The following is a 17,357-nucleotide window of genomic DNA, read 5'->3' as shown; positions in this document are numbered from 1 at the left end:
CGGGAGGGATAGAAAGGGCGAGAGGGGATCCCATTAATTAGGATGGAGAAGCTAGAAGAGGAGATAAGGCTCATAACCCAGCGAACCCAGGTGGGGCTGAAACCAAAAGCTATTAACAATTGCTGAATATAATTCCAATTGAGTTTGTCAAAATCCTTGGAAAGATCCAGTTTAAGGAGCATACCTGCCTGCTTACAGTGCTTGAGAGTATGAGCGATCTCATGTGTGAGGATGATTCCGTCTAAAATCTGTCGGCCTTCCATGTAACCGGATTGTTTTGGCGAGATGAGCATTGGCAGGAGGGGCTTTAGCCTATTTGCAATGACTTTAGAAATGACCTTGTATATGACATTGCATAGTGCTATGGGCCGAAATTTGTCCGGTTTGAGCGCATCCTCTTCTTTTGGAATCAGGGAAATGAAGGTGGTGTTGAGCGAGGGAAGTAACCAATGAGCAACTCTCGACTCCTCCACCACCTCCCAGACTTCCATCTTAATCAAATCCCAGAACCTGTGAAAGAAAGAAGTGGTAAACCCATCCGGGCCGGGAGCTTTTCCATCTTTGAACTGAGTCATTGCATTGTCTACTTCCTGCATTTGAATTGCGCTGAGGAGGAGCTTATTATGCTCTTCAGTGACAAGTTTTGGTATATTGCGGGTGATTCTTTCAATTGCCGGATTTCTGTTGATGTCAGGTTCTTGGTGAACCTGCTTGAAGTGTTCAAGGAGAGTATTTTCGATTTCCTCATGTTGCTCCACCTTTTCTCCTCCTAGTTTTTGAATGAATGGAATATTGTTGCCCATTCTGCGTTGCACTGTTGTTTTGTGAAAAATTTTGTATTTCTTTCTCCCTCTTTGAGCCATCTGATTCTTGATTTCTGCTTCCAGTATATCTCCTCCTGCCTTCTTCTTTCTTCTAGCTGAGTGTGGATGCGTTGTTCCTGTGCGAGTGTTCGCTCGGTATGCCTGCATGTGCTTATTTCTCTTTGCAGTTCCTCCATTTCGTTTTGAAGAACATTTTGCTCCTTGAATATGTTTCCAAATGTCTCTCGGTTCCATCTCTTGAGGCAGAGCTTTAAATGTTTGAGTTTCTGTTGAAACTGAAACATTTTGGAGTCGTCTTACGGGCGGAAGGAGGTCCATGTGGAGTTGACGAAGTCTCTGAGAGAGGGATGAGTGAACCAAAACTCCTCAAAACGGAAAGGCCTTCGTGTTTTATTGCCTGGGCATTGCCATTGTAGGGCAATCAGCCAGTGATCAGAGCCAGAGTGGGGTAGGATGGCCGCCGAGAAATCTCCCCTGATGTGGATCGAGTTATTTGATATGAGAAAGCGATCTAGCTTGGAGGTGATTTGATGAGGGCCTGTTCTGCGATTACTCCACGTAAAAGTGCCATTGCAAAACTATAAATCAATCAAGGATGCATTCTGAATGAAGTTTTTGAAATGGATGTTTTCCTGCTCCAGCTTGTTTCTACCTCCAAGCTTCTCCTCTAAATTTGTGATCATATTATAGTCCCCTCCCGCAATCCATAGAGGGTGCTTGCGATTGGCGTTGAGGACTTCTAATGTGTAGAGGAGAGCCATCTTTTCCTTTGCTTCCTAAGGGAAGTATACATTCGAGAGGTGCCCATGAATATTAGTGCCTACTATGTGGAAGATAGCCTGAATGAGATTATGAGAGGCATGGAATTCCGACAGAGTAAGGGCCTGAGGGTTCCATGCAATGGCTAATCCCCCTGAAGCGCCCGATGCATCTACAGCTACTGATTGACATCCTGACCATGCTTTGGAGAAGATTCTTTCTAAAGTAGTGCTATTACATTTTGTTTCCTGGAAAAAACAAATTTGTGGCTTTTCTATTTTAATCATATTTTTTAGCATTCTAAGCTTTCCTGGGCCGTTGAGCCCCCTGAGGTTCCATGAGATGAGCTTCATGATTCACTAATGGGGGAGGGCTTGTAGTACTTCGTAAGCTTAGCATACTTACTGGAGTCTACCAGAATCTTTCCAAGCGCGATTGTTCTTTGGAGGTCTGTTCTTCTTCCTCTTTTTTTGGAGTCTTTTGGGGTTTGGCTGAGATCCCAGTGACTGCCTGGCTGAATGCCAAGCTGATTCTGATAGTAGGCCCTGGAAATGACCATTTCCAGTTTATCCAGCTGTAGTTCTGGGATACTTTCATATGCTTTTCTCTTGCATGCTGCTTCTAGTTCAAGTATGTCTAGACCATATAGATCTATACTTTTCGGCTCTTCCTCCATATGTTGCACCTGATTGTCTTCTTCCACGGGAATACTTGGATCCTGGGCGGGGCCTGAGGATCCATCAACCTCCATTTCGATGCCTTTGTCCTGTTGTTTCTCTTTTCTCTCCACAATGAGGATAGGGGGTTCTTTAGAGGGGTGGGATTTGGAAGGGTGGGCTTCGGGAGGTGGCTGTGAAGAGGAGGAGGGGTGGTCCGAACTTGGAGGGGGGGAGGTGTTGTGCTCATCCGAGATATTAGCCAAGATGCCAAAGCTGTTCCTGACTGAATGTTCAGGACCAGTATTCGATTTGGGTTTCTTCCCAGAGGGTGGTTTTTTATGCGCTCTCTTTCGAGTTGGGGCTTTGGTAAAGCCATCATTGGGCTGTGACTCAGAGGGTGAAGGGACTTTTTCTTGAACATTCAGGGGGCAGTCTCTGAATAGATGCCCTATGGCGTGGCATTTACGGCAGTGAAACGGAACATGTTCATAGTATAAAGGCTGAATCCACTCATGATCACGGTGAGAGAGACTTACCGATTCTGGCAGGGCTTTGTCCAGGCGCATGACGACGCATAAGCGGGCGTAGGATGTGAATCTTCGTAGTTTCATTTCTTCAGCCGTCCTGATATATTCCCCTAAACCATTTCCTATATTTTTCAGAATATTCTCATCCCAATATTCATCTGGTAATCCATAGAGTCTTATCCAGACTGGTGGCCATGTGAGATCCTCCTGATCTGGGTTAAATCTGGGACCCCAATCCTTTAGATAAAGGCCTGCCGAGTTGAAGAAATAAGGACCTTCAACCAGGATTCTATATTTATCTTCCAGACAGAAAAAGGTTGCAGCGAAGAACCATTTTGGGCCTAACTTCAGTGTCACATCTCCCTTAGGTTTCCACTTTGCGGCAATCCAACTGTACAGGGCTTTCTCCGTCGGCCAAAACCCTATGAACTTCCCGATGAGTGCATGGTCAGTCATGTATTGGATTCGTGCTTCTATTATTTCCCCTGGCAGTTCTATTCTGGGTCGATCTGTGGCTATTGGTTTGCATGTGGCTGAAGAGACCTTCTGAGTACCCTCTGATGAGGATGGCTACACCGTCTCTCCATTTACCTTATCTTTCAAGTTCTCTTTTCCTTTGCATTCATTCTGGCGCAAGATTTCGGGATTGATCACGTTCTCATTGATTGATCCGAATCTGATTGATTTTTCGTTGTGTTGTTGTGCTATTTGTGCACTGGGGGAGGTTGCAGAAGCCCCCCCTGGGGATCTCCCATATGTCCTACGCCTTTTCCTCCTTTGTGTTGAAAAGCCTGCACAGGTCGTCAGGTCCTTGCTGGTTCTCTACAGAGAGCAGTCTGTGCTGTCTGAGCACGCAGTTGAACCCTAGCCGTAGTCGCCAGAGCGAGAGCCAGAAGCCCAGTAGTGTTATTGTTGTGCCCTTACATTATTATTTTTATGTAGGTTCTGCTTATATTGTGACCCCTTAGACTTATATACCTAGAATGAAGGTCTTGTCATTTGTATCATCAAAGAATTTTTCACTTGTGTAATTTAAATCTGGTTTCCCCCTCGAATAGGCTACATTTTAAGTTGTTGATCTATATCTTTCTTATATTTTATGAGTTGTTTGCATAACAATTGACTTAAGTTGATTTCCATTAGATTGCCTATTTTTTCTGAGAATGAGATGAGGGCTAGTTTTCTTAATTGATAAGTGTTTTTCACCATTATGTACTTAACGATCATTATTAAGGAAAATTATATACTCTGAGCTTCATCTTGAGCCAAAAATGCAGTAAAACTTGTGCTTACATGTCTTGGTTGACAATTAAATATTTGGATGTTTAATAACTAATTAAAACTCTCAACATTTTGGTGTCATTGTCGGGGAGTTGTATTTTGGTTCAAGTAAGATTGCTATTACAGAATTTCAAGGATATTGTAGGCAATCAGAGGGCAAAGAGAGTATGGTAAGACGTGCGTTAAGAGCCACGCATCCACTATTATGGGGTCGCTCCAAATTCTAATAATTTTTTCTTATCTTTGAACTTGTATTTCCTTTTCTTTCTGCATAGAAGTTGAAGTAGGCATAGGGATAGTCAAGGAAGATTTATTGCTAGTTCAAAATTTCCTACAAATTTTGGTCGAGTAACCACACCAATCATTAATCTTACTAATCGGTATGCAGGAATAAAGAAATAACAAGGAGGTGTTGATAACAAAGTGGCTTTAGAGAGGGAGATCCTAAATCAGGATGAGGAAACAATTGAATACATTCTTATTGGGAGTACAAAAGGAATTGTATTATAAGAACTAGTCATAGATCTAGAATCAACTAATATCAAGGAATATCCTTCAGTACCTATTTTTGAGTGGGTAATCATCACCAAACCTCTTTAAGAATGTGTAGTAGACATGGCCAACCAGGAAGGAGAGAATAGAAACAATGAGGAACATCGGGGGGAAGGATAAGGTCATAAGATATTGGAAGAAATAATGAGGAACGTTAAGGGGAAGGGGAAGGCCCACATCACAACCTATTTAGAGGGAACCATGAAGTACTGATTGGAGGTCTGGAAGAAGAAGAAGCACAAGACTAAACCACTTTTGGGTTTCCTATTATCAATGCAACCAGGAGTATCACTATGAAAAACATACCAATGGCATCTCTTTCGCTCTTTCATGGTAAGTCCTCTAAAGACCCAGATGCAACCTGCTTATTTGAATTTGACATTTTGTGTAGGAGTTATAATTATTATGAGGATGCACATAAGCTCAAGATATTCCCATCCACCCTAACAGATGCATCCCTTAGATGTTTATGATCCTCGATGAGCACACCATCTACTCCTGGGATGATATGAAGTCCGTCTTTCTGAAGAAATTCCAAGACTTCTGCAAAAGTAGGGATGTGAATGATATTCTTAGTATGCAACAATTATGGGACGAGAACTTAGAAGAATATCTTGAACGTTTCTTTTATAATTTCCATAAATCTCGAGGAGCACATCTAGATGAGAACACTATAAGAACTATTTGTTTAAAGGCATCGAGGGATGAATGTATCGAAACTTTAAATCTTCTAAGTGGTGGGTGTATTTATAAAAATCCTTTTGTTGAAGTGGTTGAACTATGTCGCACTAACTCACGAAGTCAGGCTAAAGTAGGCAAGAAACTCCATGATAATTTCTAAGATTATGTGCCAATAAATCAGAAATATGTACCTAATGGTGTCACTAAATTGGAATTAGGAAAATTATTGGAAAACTTCAAAACGGATATCCTAAACACTATTGGTAACCAGCTTGACATAATAAAACTCAAAAAGAAACAAGAATATGAGAGGGCTTCCATGGCAATCTTTTGTCCTAAATGAAGAAATAAGCATGTTGAGAGGGCGCGTCCCATTAATTTTATTGAGGTTTGTGGGTTTTTTTATTTGGAACATGCAACCAAGAAGTGTCCATCTCTTCCTAGTTTATAGGATATCTATAAGAGTAATGCTGAAATGAATGATTTTCCAAAAACAATCAAAAAACCCTCTTAGAGGAGCCAAAATCAAAACATGTTTCAATATTCTCATTTTCAAGCCTATGGTCAGAATCAACCTTGGAGCTTCCAGCCATCTTATCCTCCTTGGTTCAATCCTAAATTACAAAACACTACTTGGAATCAATGTTGGAGGGGAAATTGTTGTTGGGAAAAGTATCCAATACGGAATGACCCTATCCCACTCTAAGGGTGATAGTACCTTAGCAACAATCGAAGAAAAGCTATCTAAGATTTCTTCTTTATGAAAGTAAAATAGGGGAGAAAGAGATCCACTAACCGATGTCTTCCGCTAATGGTTGATCCAATCTTCTCTCCTTGCTGCTTGCTCCCAACTCCTTGCTCTTTCACCGGCCCAGCTACAACAAGATCCTGCAAAATGGCAAGAGAGGGAAACTACAAGAAGCATACATTCATAATTGATTCAAGGATTAGAATAAATCAAATACACAAGTATAACAATACATCATTGAGACACATGCATATAGAAGAACCTCAAATGCTTTATTAATGGAAGAAGTAAAGTTCAGGAAGTGATACAACCATAAGAGGCCCAATCCAGCATCACCTTCCCAGCAGAAAGAAATCTCCTCTTCACCTCCTTCAAAGCAAATCACCCAATAGTTCTAAACTCAAACCAACAGCATTTCCTTACATTCACAAGATTCCAACCTCTATAGACCTCATGAGAGAGTTCTATATATAGGAGTTTTGGAGAAAGGATGAGTCAGCTTGAGAGCTGACTAGTGTCCTCTCCCACTTCAGTTATTCTTCAGTTCTTGAGTCCACTTGGAGATCCTTGCTTCCACTTGGAGTTTAAGAACCTCTTACTCATCATTAGGCGAATTCCCTGATCCAAGTGTCATTTTAGAAGCTTCCTGGGCATTGACACCTTGAGGAATGACTGTGCCACTTGTCCAATCTCGCTCAGCGCAGGTAGCCTTTGTTGGATTTGACATTCAACGCAGGTACAGAGAGGGGCAGTTGACATTCAGCGCAAATGCTCAGTGGAGCAGTTGACATGATCCAGAAATTGCTTGTTTTTGAGTGTTTTCAGGTGGAGAACTGATATTTAGTGCTGTGGTTTGCTGACCTTGTTCCTCTAGGGGTAGGAACAACATGTTTAGGGACTTTGGATCCCTTAGATTATGGACATTTCATGCTTCGTGCTGTAAGGCACAAAAATGTCTATAACAGTTGCCCCCTAAAGTATGAGGTCGTTTATCGGGTGAGATGCTTTATCAGGAGGATCCGAAGTTCATTCAATCGCTGAGAGGTGACCTGTAATAAAATACAATGCAATACATTATTTTTCATTCTGCTTTCATGATCTAGCTGAGGCGGGCATTCCCATGCTCAGCTTTATAAATTCATTTTGGTACATAAAACAGACGATCGTCTGATAGTAGATTGATAATTCTCTGCTGAAATTATCATCCTTTGAGTAGGATGATCATCTGGTGCAATGATGTACATGTCAAATGTCTTTATATTTCCTGAATATATATCGCAGCTCGGATGGATGAAACTAGATCCGGGGTCTTCAAACTCGTTCGATCTTCACTCTAAGTACAAGTCGATCCATGTGAGAATTGCGCTGAAGTCGAACATGGAAAGACATCGCTTGATTACCGGTCAATGATGTAAACCGTTAACAAGCGCGAGAGGAATCACCGATAATGATAATGACCCTCAAGGTACAACAGTACAATTCACGTGGTGTGAATAAAGGACTTGGCGTCGAACACCACGCAAAATCTTCTGGTCGAAGGTCATTGATGTATACCTGTCGCCGGAAGTGAGAAACTTTCCATTGAGGCATGCAAGCTTCAAAGTACTGAGGGGGGTGTTCCTAGATCAACTTCTTGGATAATGAGCTGAAGTCGACAAGAAGCGATCCGTCAAAGGAGGGCCTTAATGAATCCCACATCAGTGACACGGAACGGAGCTAATGATTTTAATGGAGGTGAAAACAATCTGTAACATATGATTCAGGGTGGCGATCATGGGTGGATGAAGGATAATGTATGGCAGTGGATGGGACACGGTTGACTCTTTCTGAACAACATATCTTGAACATATAACGACACTGATGCGATGGATCGGTAGCATTACCCCAAATGTGGATGGTTTGGCGAGACCATGGTGATGAGACCGGTGAATGAAACAACCCAACCCGATGTGGTACGGAGGAAAAGTGTCATGTTCAAGAGCAACTTGCTACCATTAAAGCTTTGAGGTTCTCCCAATTTTTCCCCAGTCATTTCTGACCAGTACCTCTTTATTTTTGTCAAGCTTGAGGAGGATAACATATGCTCGTTCTATAACCTGCCCTTCGGGCAAGCCCATCGCTATGTTTTAACGAGCTTAGCGATAGGGAAACTCGTTCTCGTCTAAAGACAAGTTTGTCGCTATTTAATCATTTTAACGAGTCTAACGACAAGGAAAACTCGGTCCTTTTCATTTTTAGAGAGTCTGAAAAGGTACAGAAAGTTAACTCCAAAATTCCTTTTTCATCATCTAATCCCTTAAGTCCGAAAAAGTATAAAACAATACAGAAGGGATGAATTTTCGATAACTTTAACGAGCCGAATAAAACAAGCGCTCGACCTTTTTGTGTAATAATCCCTCAGGTCCAAAAAGATTAAAATCTAGAGGAGGGATAGCTCTTCCGGTCACTTTAACGAGCTGGAAGGCCAAAACTCGGCAAACTTTTCATATTTTACGAGTCAGTTGAAAAGAGCTCAAAGAAGACTCGTCTTTTGAGGAACGAGTGATAAACAGGGATAGCAGCAGATTCCAGGTACAGGTTGGAATTTTCCAATCACGGCAGTGTCACAAGGATGGCTAGGTGAAATCACTCTTCGCAGCTGTTCCTCAAAATGGGTAAACAATCATATGGAGGTGAACAATCGGCCAAATGACGGTGGAGGTGGCAGGTGCAAACACGACCAAGGCTTTTTATGGCTGATAAATTTACGATCACAATGGTTATTTACCGGTATAGGTTCATTTTTTTTATTTAACGAGCTTGAATGCGCCAAAACACTGCTCAATCTTATGTTTATTTTTTAACGAGCATGAACTATGTGCTAAAACTGCTCGGATCTTGCGTTTATTTTTTAACGAGCATGAACTTTATGCTAAAACTGCTCGAATCTCGCTTTTCTATTTTTTAACGAGCATAAATTCCGCGGTAAAACTGCTCGATTTACCAGTCATAAGGTAAGAAATGTCTCCTGTAAGATCCCATTTTTTATAGAGCTCGCGCCTTACATAAGCTATGCTCCCTCTCTTCCTTTCTTAATGCAAGTTCGGAAACGGCTAATCCCAAAAACAGATAAATAACCGCTCTTAGCTTGCACTCCAAAAGGTTTGCATGCCCCCAGGTATAAAGTATAATTTCAAGGCTGCCCCTACTTATCCACTAAAACATTTGTTTTAAAGGGTGAGGCTTGCCTCTTTGTGGTTACCCAAAGATTGTTTCGTTAACACCTTCAAACTAAAACATTTCCTCGGCACTGTCTACCGAAGTAGACAATGGTGAATGACCTTTGTCAAACAAGTAACCTTGACAAAAGAATCTTATTCTAGGACAACCCCTCTTCCATCCACGGACGGGGTACGAACTAGTCATATTCTCTCACGGAAATTCTACCTTATACCCAGGGTTTTTTCTGCCCGAAGCAGACCAGGATGCATGCCCCCTGGGTTCCAGTCCCATCTTTCCGAATCACTCGCACTCATCGGGAAGGAGGACTGGGGGTGGTCAAGGCTGCCCCTACTTATCCGTTAAAACATTTGTTTTAAAGGGTGAGGCTTGCCTCTTTTTGGTTACCCAAAGATTGTTTCGTTAACACCTTCAAACTAAAACATTTCCTCGGCACTGTCTACCGAAGTAGACAATGGTGAATGACCTTTGTCAAACAAGTAACCTTGACAAAAGAATCCTATTCTAGAACAACCCCTCTTCCATCCACGGACGGGGTACGAACTAGTCATATTCTCTCGCGGAAATTCTACCTTATACCCAGGGTTTTTTCTGCCCGAAGCAGACCAGGATGCATGCCCCCTGGGTTCCAGTCCCATCTTTCCGAATCACTCGCACTCATCGGGAAGGAGGACTGGGGGTGGAGACATTTCTTGATTGAATAGACCATTCAGGGTTGGTATTTGACTATTTGCGATGCGTGATCCCGGAAATGAAAGTTGGTCTACGAGCTTGACCATTCTTCCTTTGTGTGGAAAACACATTACTCTAAAGAGTGAGGAGACTACAGCTCCCATGCAATATATATAGTCTTGTCCAAGGAGTAGGTTATAATCCAAGGGTCCTTGAACGACCATCACATTCATTTGAACGGTCTTCCCTTTCAATGTAACAGGCACATTGGGGAGGATCCCTAATGGTCGACTGGTTCCTTTATCGAAACCCGAGAGATTTCTTATCTCAGGCAAAAGCGCCGGGGAACCCAGTGCTTTCCAAGCAATAGAGGAATGGATACTCACAGATGCCCCTTCATCAATGATAGTTCCAACCATTACCATTCTGTAAATTTGGACGATGATTCTGAATGGTATACTGGCTGGCAACTGGGGTCTGCCTAGTTGGTTCCAATCAAAGGACACAACCAGGTTGCTTGGTGGTGGGACCGAATACACGGCCGGATATGACCCTGACGATGTTCCTTCCTGCGATAAAGGAATGGGTGCATTGCCCTGATGCTCATCAGAGTCTGTGTTGATGAAAAGAATCTGGATGGTGTCATCCTTATTCTCTTCAGTGAGGGTGTCATTTGAAGATGAATCTTCAATGACGGTGTCATTTGAGGATGAAACCTCTGAAGGGAGAACCGGGTCAATTGCCATTTCGACCTTTAGACTTTCGTCCGGTCTGGATTCAGTAGGTTCATTTTCAATGACTGACACTTCAGCTGACCACTTGAGCGGGCCAGCTGTATTTTCAACCAACGAAGGACTTGGCACGAGTTTTTTGTATCCAGGAGGAAGTCTCAACGGTGACACCAGACGATCTTCCAAAACTCTCTTCGCTTCGTCCAAGAAGGGACAACGGTGGATGGCGTGATCGCCTTCACACAGTCTGCAGGGGGATCTTGCTCCCCCTCTTTGTCTTGAACCTTCACTTTCGCTGGTTGACGGTAAGCAATCAACATGGCTATCAGAGGTTGATGCTCCCGAATCGTGCAAACGAGGGGACCAGTCCCTTAGTATCCGGGGAATACAGGGACAATCTCTATGGAAGTGGTCTCCTCTACATATGACACATGGTGGTTTAGGCCCGGTCTGTGCTGTGTGTGGATTTTTGTCAGATGCCTTTTGCTTGCCCCCAGTCGCCTTAGGCTCCTTCTTCTTCTTCTCTTTCTTCTTCTTCTCCTTCTTCTCCATGGGAGCTTGGCTTTTGCTGGCTCTACCTTGCGAAGATGAAGGATTGGAGGAAGAGTTATAGGAAGTAGAAGGCTGGTGGGCAGCTCTAGACTGATCTAACTGTTGACTCGACTGCTCAGGAACCATGGTGTTCTGAACTACATTGGTTGAGAATAGCCAAATTGGCAGGCCAATTGTCAGTCCTGGAAGCGACAATGTGGCCATGTGGGGCGCACCAACTTCTCCCCAAGAGGAGAAAGGACTAGGATTTCCATCATGTGGAATTCCTTGGTTGGGGCGTTCCATGTTCTCAACTTACAGATCAACGCAGGAATAGGAGGTGATTATGTTCCGTTTAAAATAAATTTTATAACGACGCTTTAGACACAACTTGCTTTTTCACTTTTTAAGAGTCGAGAAAAAGCTAAAGATGACTCTAGTCTCCTTCGATGTTTTAACGAGCCCGAAGTGACAAATGCTCGGATGGACTTTTTCAGTTATAGAGTTTGAAAAAGGCCAAAAGAAACTGCTCTGGAGATCTAGGCAGAGGGTGTGCCAAACTTTTCGCAAAACCACAGAATACGTTTTACGGTACGAGTGGTCGATCTTCGTGAATGCTGTGTTCACTGCATTGCGATCAGTAGGGCGGCTGACACGGTTTCCTATGGATAAAGGCTTTATTCCTATAGGGGTCTCCCAATATATACGCGACGGTACGTGGGAGCACAAGTCCGTATTGATACTTATCGCTTCACCGTGGAGGAATCACCCAACCACTCAACGCTAAGATATCACGTTTAACGACGCTGGAACACGTCTCTAGCTTAGACCTCTATGTGTTTGCGTTATGTTTCAATGCGTTGTTATGTAAATTCAATTTATTTTAAGTTTGATCTTGTTTAGCAGTTTGCCTTTATGGATCACCACGAGATGTATGGTACAACTCCTAAATGCAGTCTAAGATGATAAGCAAGCTTTTCAATCTTTCAACTTTGAAAATCTTAACTACTGAGGGAAAAGAAAGACATCATCTTTTCACACAGATCATAGAGCACACACTAATGCACTTTTCCCTAAATCAACATGCAAGCTGTCAAAATGCACATGCACAATGCAGGTATTTCTTTTCTCTTTCTTAATGTTGATGTACTACAAAAAGAAAGCTGTTGTATAACTTTGAATTCAATTTCAAGTGAAAGCAAACAAGCTTTTGTCCAAAATCAAAAGACACCTTAAGATTTACTTGTTTCGACACTAGAAATACATAAATTCAAACCATATGACGAAAGCAAAAGCTCAATCAGCTATGAACAGCAAACAAACTAACTCTTAAGATCAGAAAGACACTTATCACAGGTCTAGATCTAAGAGGCCACAACAAGACTAGTTCACTTTCGTTATGGGAAACTGCAAATGATGAAAGAAATACACAAAGAAAAAATACAGTTTCTTTATACAACCGAGGCGGAATAGTGGTAAAGAAAAGTGGTTTCAGATAGGTACATTGACTGATAACAGGCTGCAAAAACAAGGATGAAAACAGGGCAATAAACAGCAGGGAACCCCAGTTGCACAAGGCAAAACTGGTTCAGCGCAGGTAGTACATTGTCAGTTTGACATTCAACGCAGGTATCCCTTTCGGGACTTGCGATGAAATGCAGACTTCCTTCACAGTACCTGCAATTAACGGAGAAACTCTCGTTTCTCTTGGTTTCCGGGTTACAGATTGCTCAAAAATTCACAGTTTTTGGCCAAATCAAAAGCTATCAATCAAGTACACACTAAAGGGTAATTAGGAGGATGAAAAGCTATCACTAAGAGCTATTCAGATTCCTTGTGGATCAGCTCTTCAAATCATAAACATGCCCAGAAACTGAGCTAGAGTAGCTGCCCTCTACTTTGCATTTGAAAGATCCAAATGCAGTTCGATTCGGTACTCCCTGTGTTTAGGAAATGAATAGCAAAAACGCAAACAACCAACAAGATACGATCCCCAGTGGAGTCGCCAATTTGTTGTTGGGAAAAGTATCCAATACGGAATGACCCTATCCCACTCTAAGGGTGATAGTACCTCAGCAACAATCGAAGCAAAGCTATCTAAGATTTCTTCTTTATGAAAGTAAAATAGGGGAGAAAAAGATCCACTAACCGATGTCTTCCGCTAATGGTTGATCCAATCTTCTCTCCTTGCTGCTTGCTCCCAGCTCCTTGCTCTTTCACCGGCCCAGCTACAACAAGATCCTGCAAAATGGCAAGAGAGGGAAACTACAAGAAGCATACATTCATAATTGATTCAAGGATTAGAATAAATCAAATACACAAGTATAACAATACATCATTGAGACACATGCATATAGAAGAACCTCAAATGCTTTATTAATGGAAGAAGTAAAGTTCAGGAAGTGATACAACCATAAGAGGCCCAATCCAGCATCACCTTCCCAGCAGAAAGAAATCTCCTCTTCACCTCCTTCAAAGCAAATCACCCAATAGTTCTAAACTCAAACCAACAACATTTCCTTACATTCACAAGATTCCAGCCTCTATAGACCTCATGAGAGAGTTCTATATATAGGAGTTTTGGAGAAAGGATGAGTCAGCTTGAGAGCTGACTAGTGTCCTCTCCCACTTCAGTTATTCTTCAGTTCTTGAGTCCACTTGGAGATCCTTGCTTCCACTTGGAGTTTAAGAACCTCTTACTCATCACTAGGCGAATTCCCTGATCCAAGTGTCATTTTAGAAGCTTCCTGGGCATTGACACCTTGAGGAATGACTGTGCCACTTGTCCAATCTCGCTCAGCGCAGGTAGCCTTTGTTGGATTTGACATTCAATGCAGGTACAGAGAGGGGCAGTTGACATTCAGCGCAGATGCTCAGTGGAGCAGTTGACATGATCCAGAAATTGCTTGTTTTTGAGTGTTTTCAGGTGGAGAACTGATATTTAGTGCTGTGGTTTGCTGACCTTGTTCCTCTAGGGGTAGGAACAACATGTTTAGGGACTTTGGATCCCTTAGATTATGGACATTTCATGCTTCATGCTGTAAGGCACAAAAATGTCTATAACAGTAATCCTTATGTAAACACTTTTCAACCACAAGGCCAACCCTATCCTCCATGCTCAAACATGCCTAGCACATCCTACAATCCAAAAATTCAATCTTATCAGTAGGGTTACAACCCAAATCATTATCCACAAGCATCGCATCCTCTTCCTCCTTTCCACCATCTTTTACCTGCATTATCGAACCCATCATCCTTGTAGGCACCACCATCATTGAACCCGCCTCATCCTGCTTTGTTTCCTGCACAACCCATATCTAAACCCAACCATAATACATAGCCTCAGCATGTACAAAATACGGAATTACAACCTTTTCCTACCTATATGATCACTGTTGTCCCAATAAATGAGATTTAAATACGATTTGGGAAAACAGTCAATAAGGAAAAATCAGTTGTCATTATTCAAGAAGAGCCCTTCAAGAACAAACTGAAAATCACATTCAATAAGAAATAAAAAACAAAAATTAGAACCAAATGAACCTCCTTACCTGGAAAGACTACTTGTTAAGAAGGAAGATATCCCAATCCAATATGATTTAGAATTAGAATTAAGGAATGTTCGTATTAAAATTCTGCTATTACAAGCCATCAGGGACATTCCTATCTACAATAAAATCATTAAAGACCTTTGTATTAAGAATATGGAAAGGAAAGGACACAAGAACCAAAATGTAAATGTCATGAATGAAATGTCTAGGATCATCTCAGATTTACCATTAAAATATAGTGCCCCAAAAAATCCCATAGTGACCATTGAAATCAATGGACTACTTCTGCCAAACACCCTTGTAGACTTAGCAGTAGCATTTACCACTATCACTTTTGAAACCATGACATATTTACAATTGCAAGGGATCAAACCTACACCTATTATTTTAGAATTGGTAGATAAATCCATTATTAAACCCATGGGAACTATAGAAGACATAGTAGTCACCATTGCTTCCTACCAATATGCCATTGATTTTATTGTCATTTCTCCTAAAAAAACAAGACATCGTGTAGTCCTAGGACGCCCTTGGTTAGCTACTGCAGATGTTGTGATAGGGTGCCAAAATGGAGAAATGGTCATTTCCAGTCGTTCATATAATAAAACCTTGTCAATTTCCCCCTTGCTCAAAATGCTACAGAGGTACCCTTATGGCTACAGAGTCCTTATGGAGATGAGGATTGTATGTTTCCTTTGTTATCATTAGAACAATCTAGAGGACCCTAGGAATAATTAGAAAATCATATTTTGCAGCAATTTTTATCTAATCATTCTTATATTGATTATCCAATTTCTTTTACTGGTTATCAGCATGTTTTTAGTAATCAGTTTCAGGAAGCTTGTCATCCAGCTATATTTGCCACATTCACAACAATAGAGGGAAATAATGAGCTCACTATGGAACTAATTGAAATTAGTGAAGGAAATGTTTTGTATATTGGCAATGAACTAAGTGAAGAGCAGAAGAAGAAATTGTTGAGAATGATTTAAGAAAAATCCGGAGCTTTTTCCTTGGACTATTTGGACATGAAAGGCATACACCCATATACATGCATCCACCAGATCGACATCAATGACGAGATGAGACCAATCCGGTAGCCACAAAGACATAGGAACCCAGCCTTGAAAGAAATTGTAAAAGATGAGTCGCAAAAGTTATTAGTGGCATATTTTATCTATCTTATTTCAGATAGTATATGGGTGTCACCTTCTGTGGTCGTTCCAAAGAAGAATGATAAGTGGCACATATGTTTTGATTACAGAGAGTTAAATAAAGCTACAGTATGAGGTTACTTTTCGCTAACATTTATTGATCAGGTACTTGACAGACTTTCTAGTAAAAGTATTTCTCTCTTCTAGACGGATACAGAGGGAATAACTAGATTCAAATAGCTGGGGAAGACCAAAATACGACCACTTTCAATTGCCCTTGCGATACCTATGCCTATTGAGTTCTTCCTTTGGGCCTTTGCAAAGCCCCAACCACCTTTCAGTGAGCTTTCCTAACCATCTTTTCTGACTTGATACATGACTGTGTAGAAGTGTATATGGACGACTTCACAGTCTATGGAGATGATTTTTCCCAAGCTCTAGAAAATCTAGAAAAAGTGTTGATTATATGTCTGCAAGAAGCCAACCTAGCGCTTATCATTATAAACTATGAAATAATGCAAACTAAGGGGATAATCCTGGGCCATCATGTTTCATTTGAAGGAATCAAAGTTGATCTAGCCAAGATTGAGGTAATCTCACATATTTGAATTCATCATACAGAAAAAGAGGTAAGAAGCTTTTTGGGACATGCAGGTTACTATCCTTGATTTATTGAAAATTTTACAAGAATTGGATCACCTTTATTTAAATTATTAACTAGGGACATTGATTTAGTTTGTAATGATGATTGTCAACATGCTTTTGAGGTATTTGTTAGGTTCCTATACCATTAGGTTCCATTTTTCATGATTGACCATGGAAGTGCCAAATATGTTCATCCTTGCATGCTGCAAAGGTTCCATATTTTGCAAACAAAAGAAGAAAATTAAAAAATGAAAAGAGGGTATGCCCTAAAAGAATAATCAAAGGGCAAGAAAAATGAATTGGTCAGAAAGAATAATAGAAACGAACCCCAAACCAAAAGACCAAGAAAGTGGCCATTCAAAATTCCACTGCTACCTGATTTGCATGTTCACAATGTGAAAATACTGTTGCTTATCACACCTAATGGAGGGCCCAACAGTTCAAATGGGACCATTCCATATTTGAATTTGCTATTATAGAATAGAGAATGAATATCTGTCCAAACAGTTCAAGCTTGGCGGATGAGTAGATATGTAGAGAAATTAAGGAGCTCAACTACTTAATCTGGGCCCTTGGAAGAGATAAGAGTAGACTTAGATAGGAGGGCAGTCAAAAGAAAAGAGGGCAATCGGGGTTTTCTAGTTCAAATGCACCGAATCAAAAGGAAGAAAAAATGCTAGGTGTATTAGGCGAGGTAGGCAGTTCGAGGTTGCAGAAGCAAGTTTATGATCATATTTTGTCTTGTCAAGAAAGACCCATCTTATCAATGACGTTGGTACCATGGCAGTGGTTTGGTTGCAAAATAGTGGAAGCATGATTAATT

This window comes from Pinus tabuliformis, chromosome 3_1 (genome assembly GCF_031772625.1).
Source record: "Pinus tabuliformis cultivar Carrire ecotype Pingquan chromosome 3_1, CPIR1, whole genome shotgun sequence".
NCBI classification, from domain to species: domain Eukaryota; kingdom Viridiplantae; phylum Streptophyta; class Pinopsida; order Pinales; family Pinaceae; genus Pinus; species Pinus tabuliformis.
The sequence above is the reverse complement of the archived record's forward strand: the minus strand, read 5'-3'. Positions refer to the sequence as shown.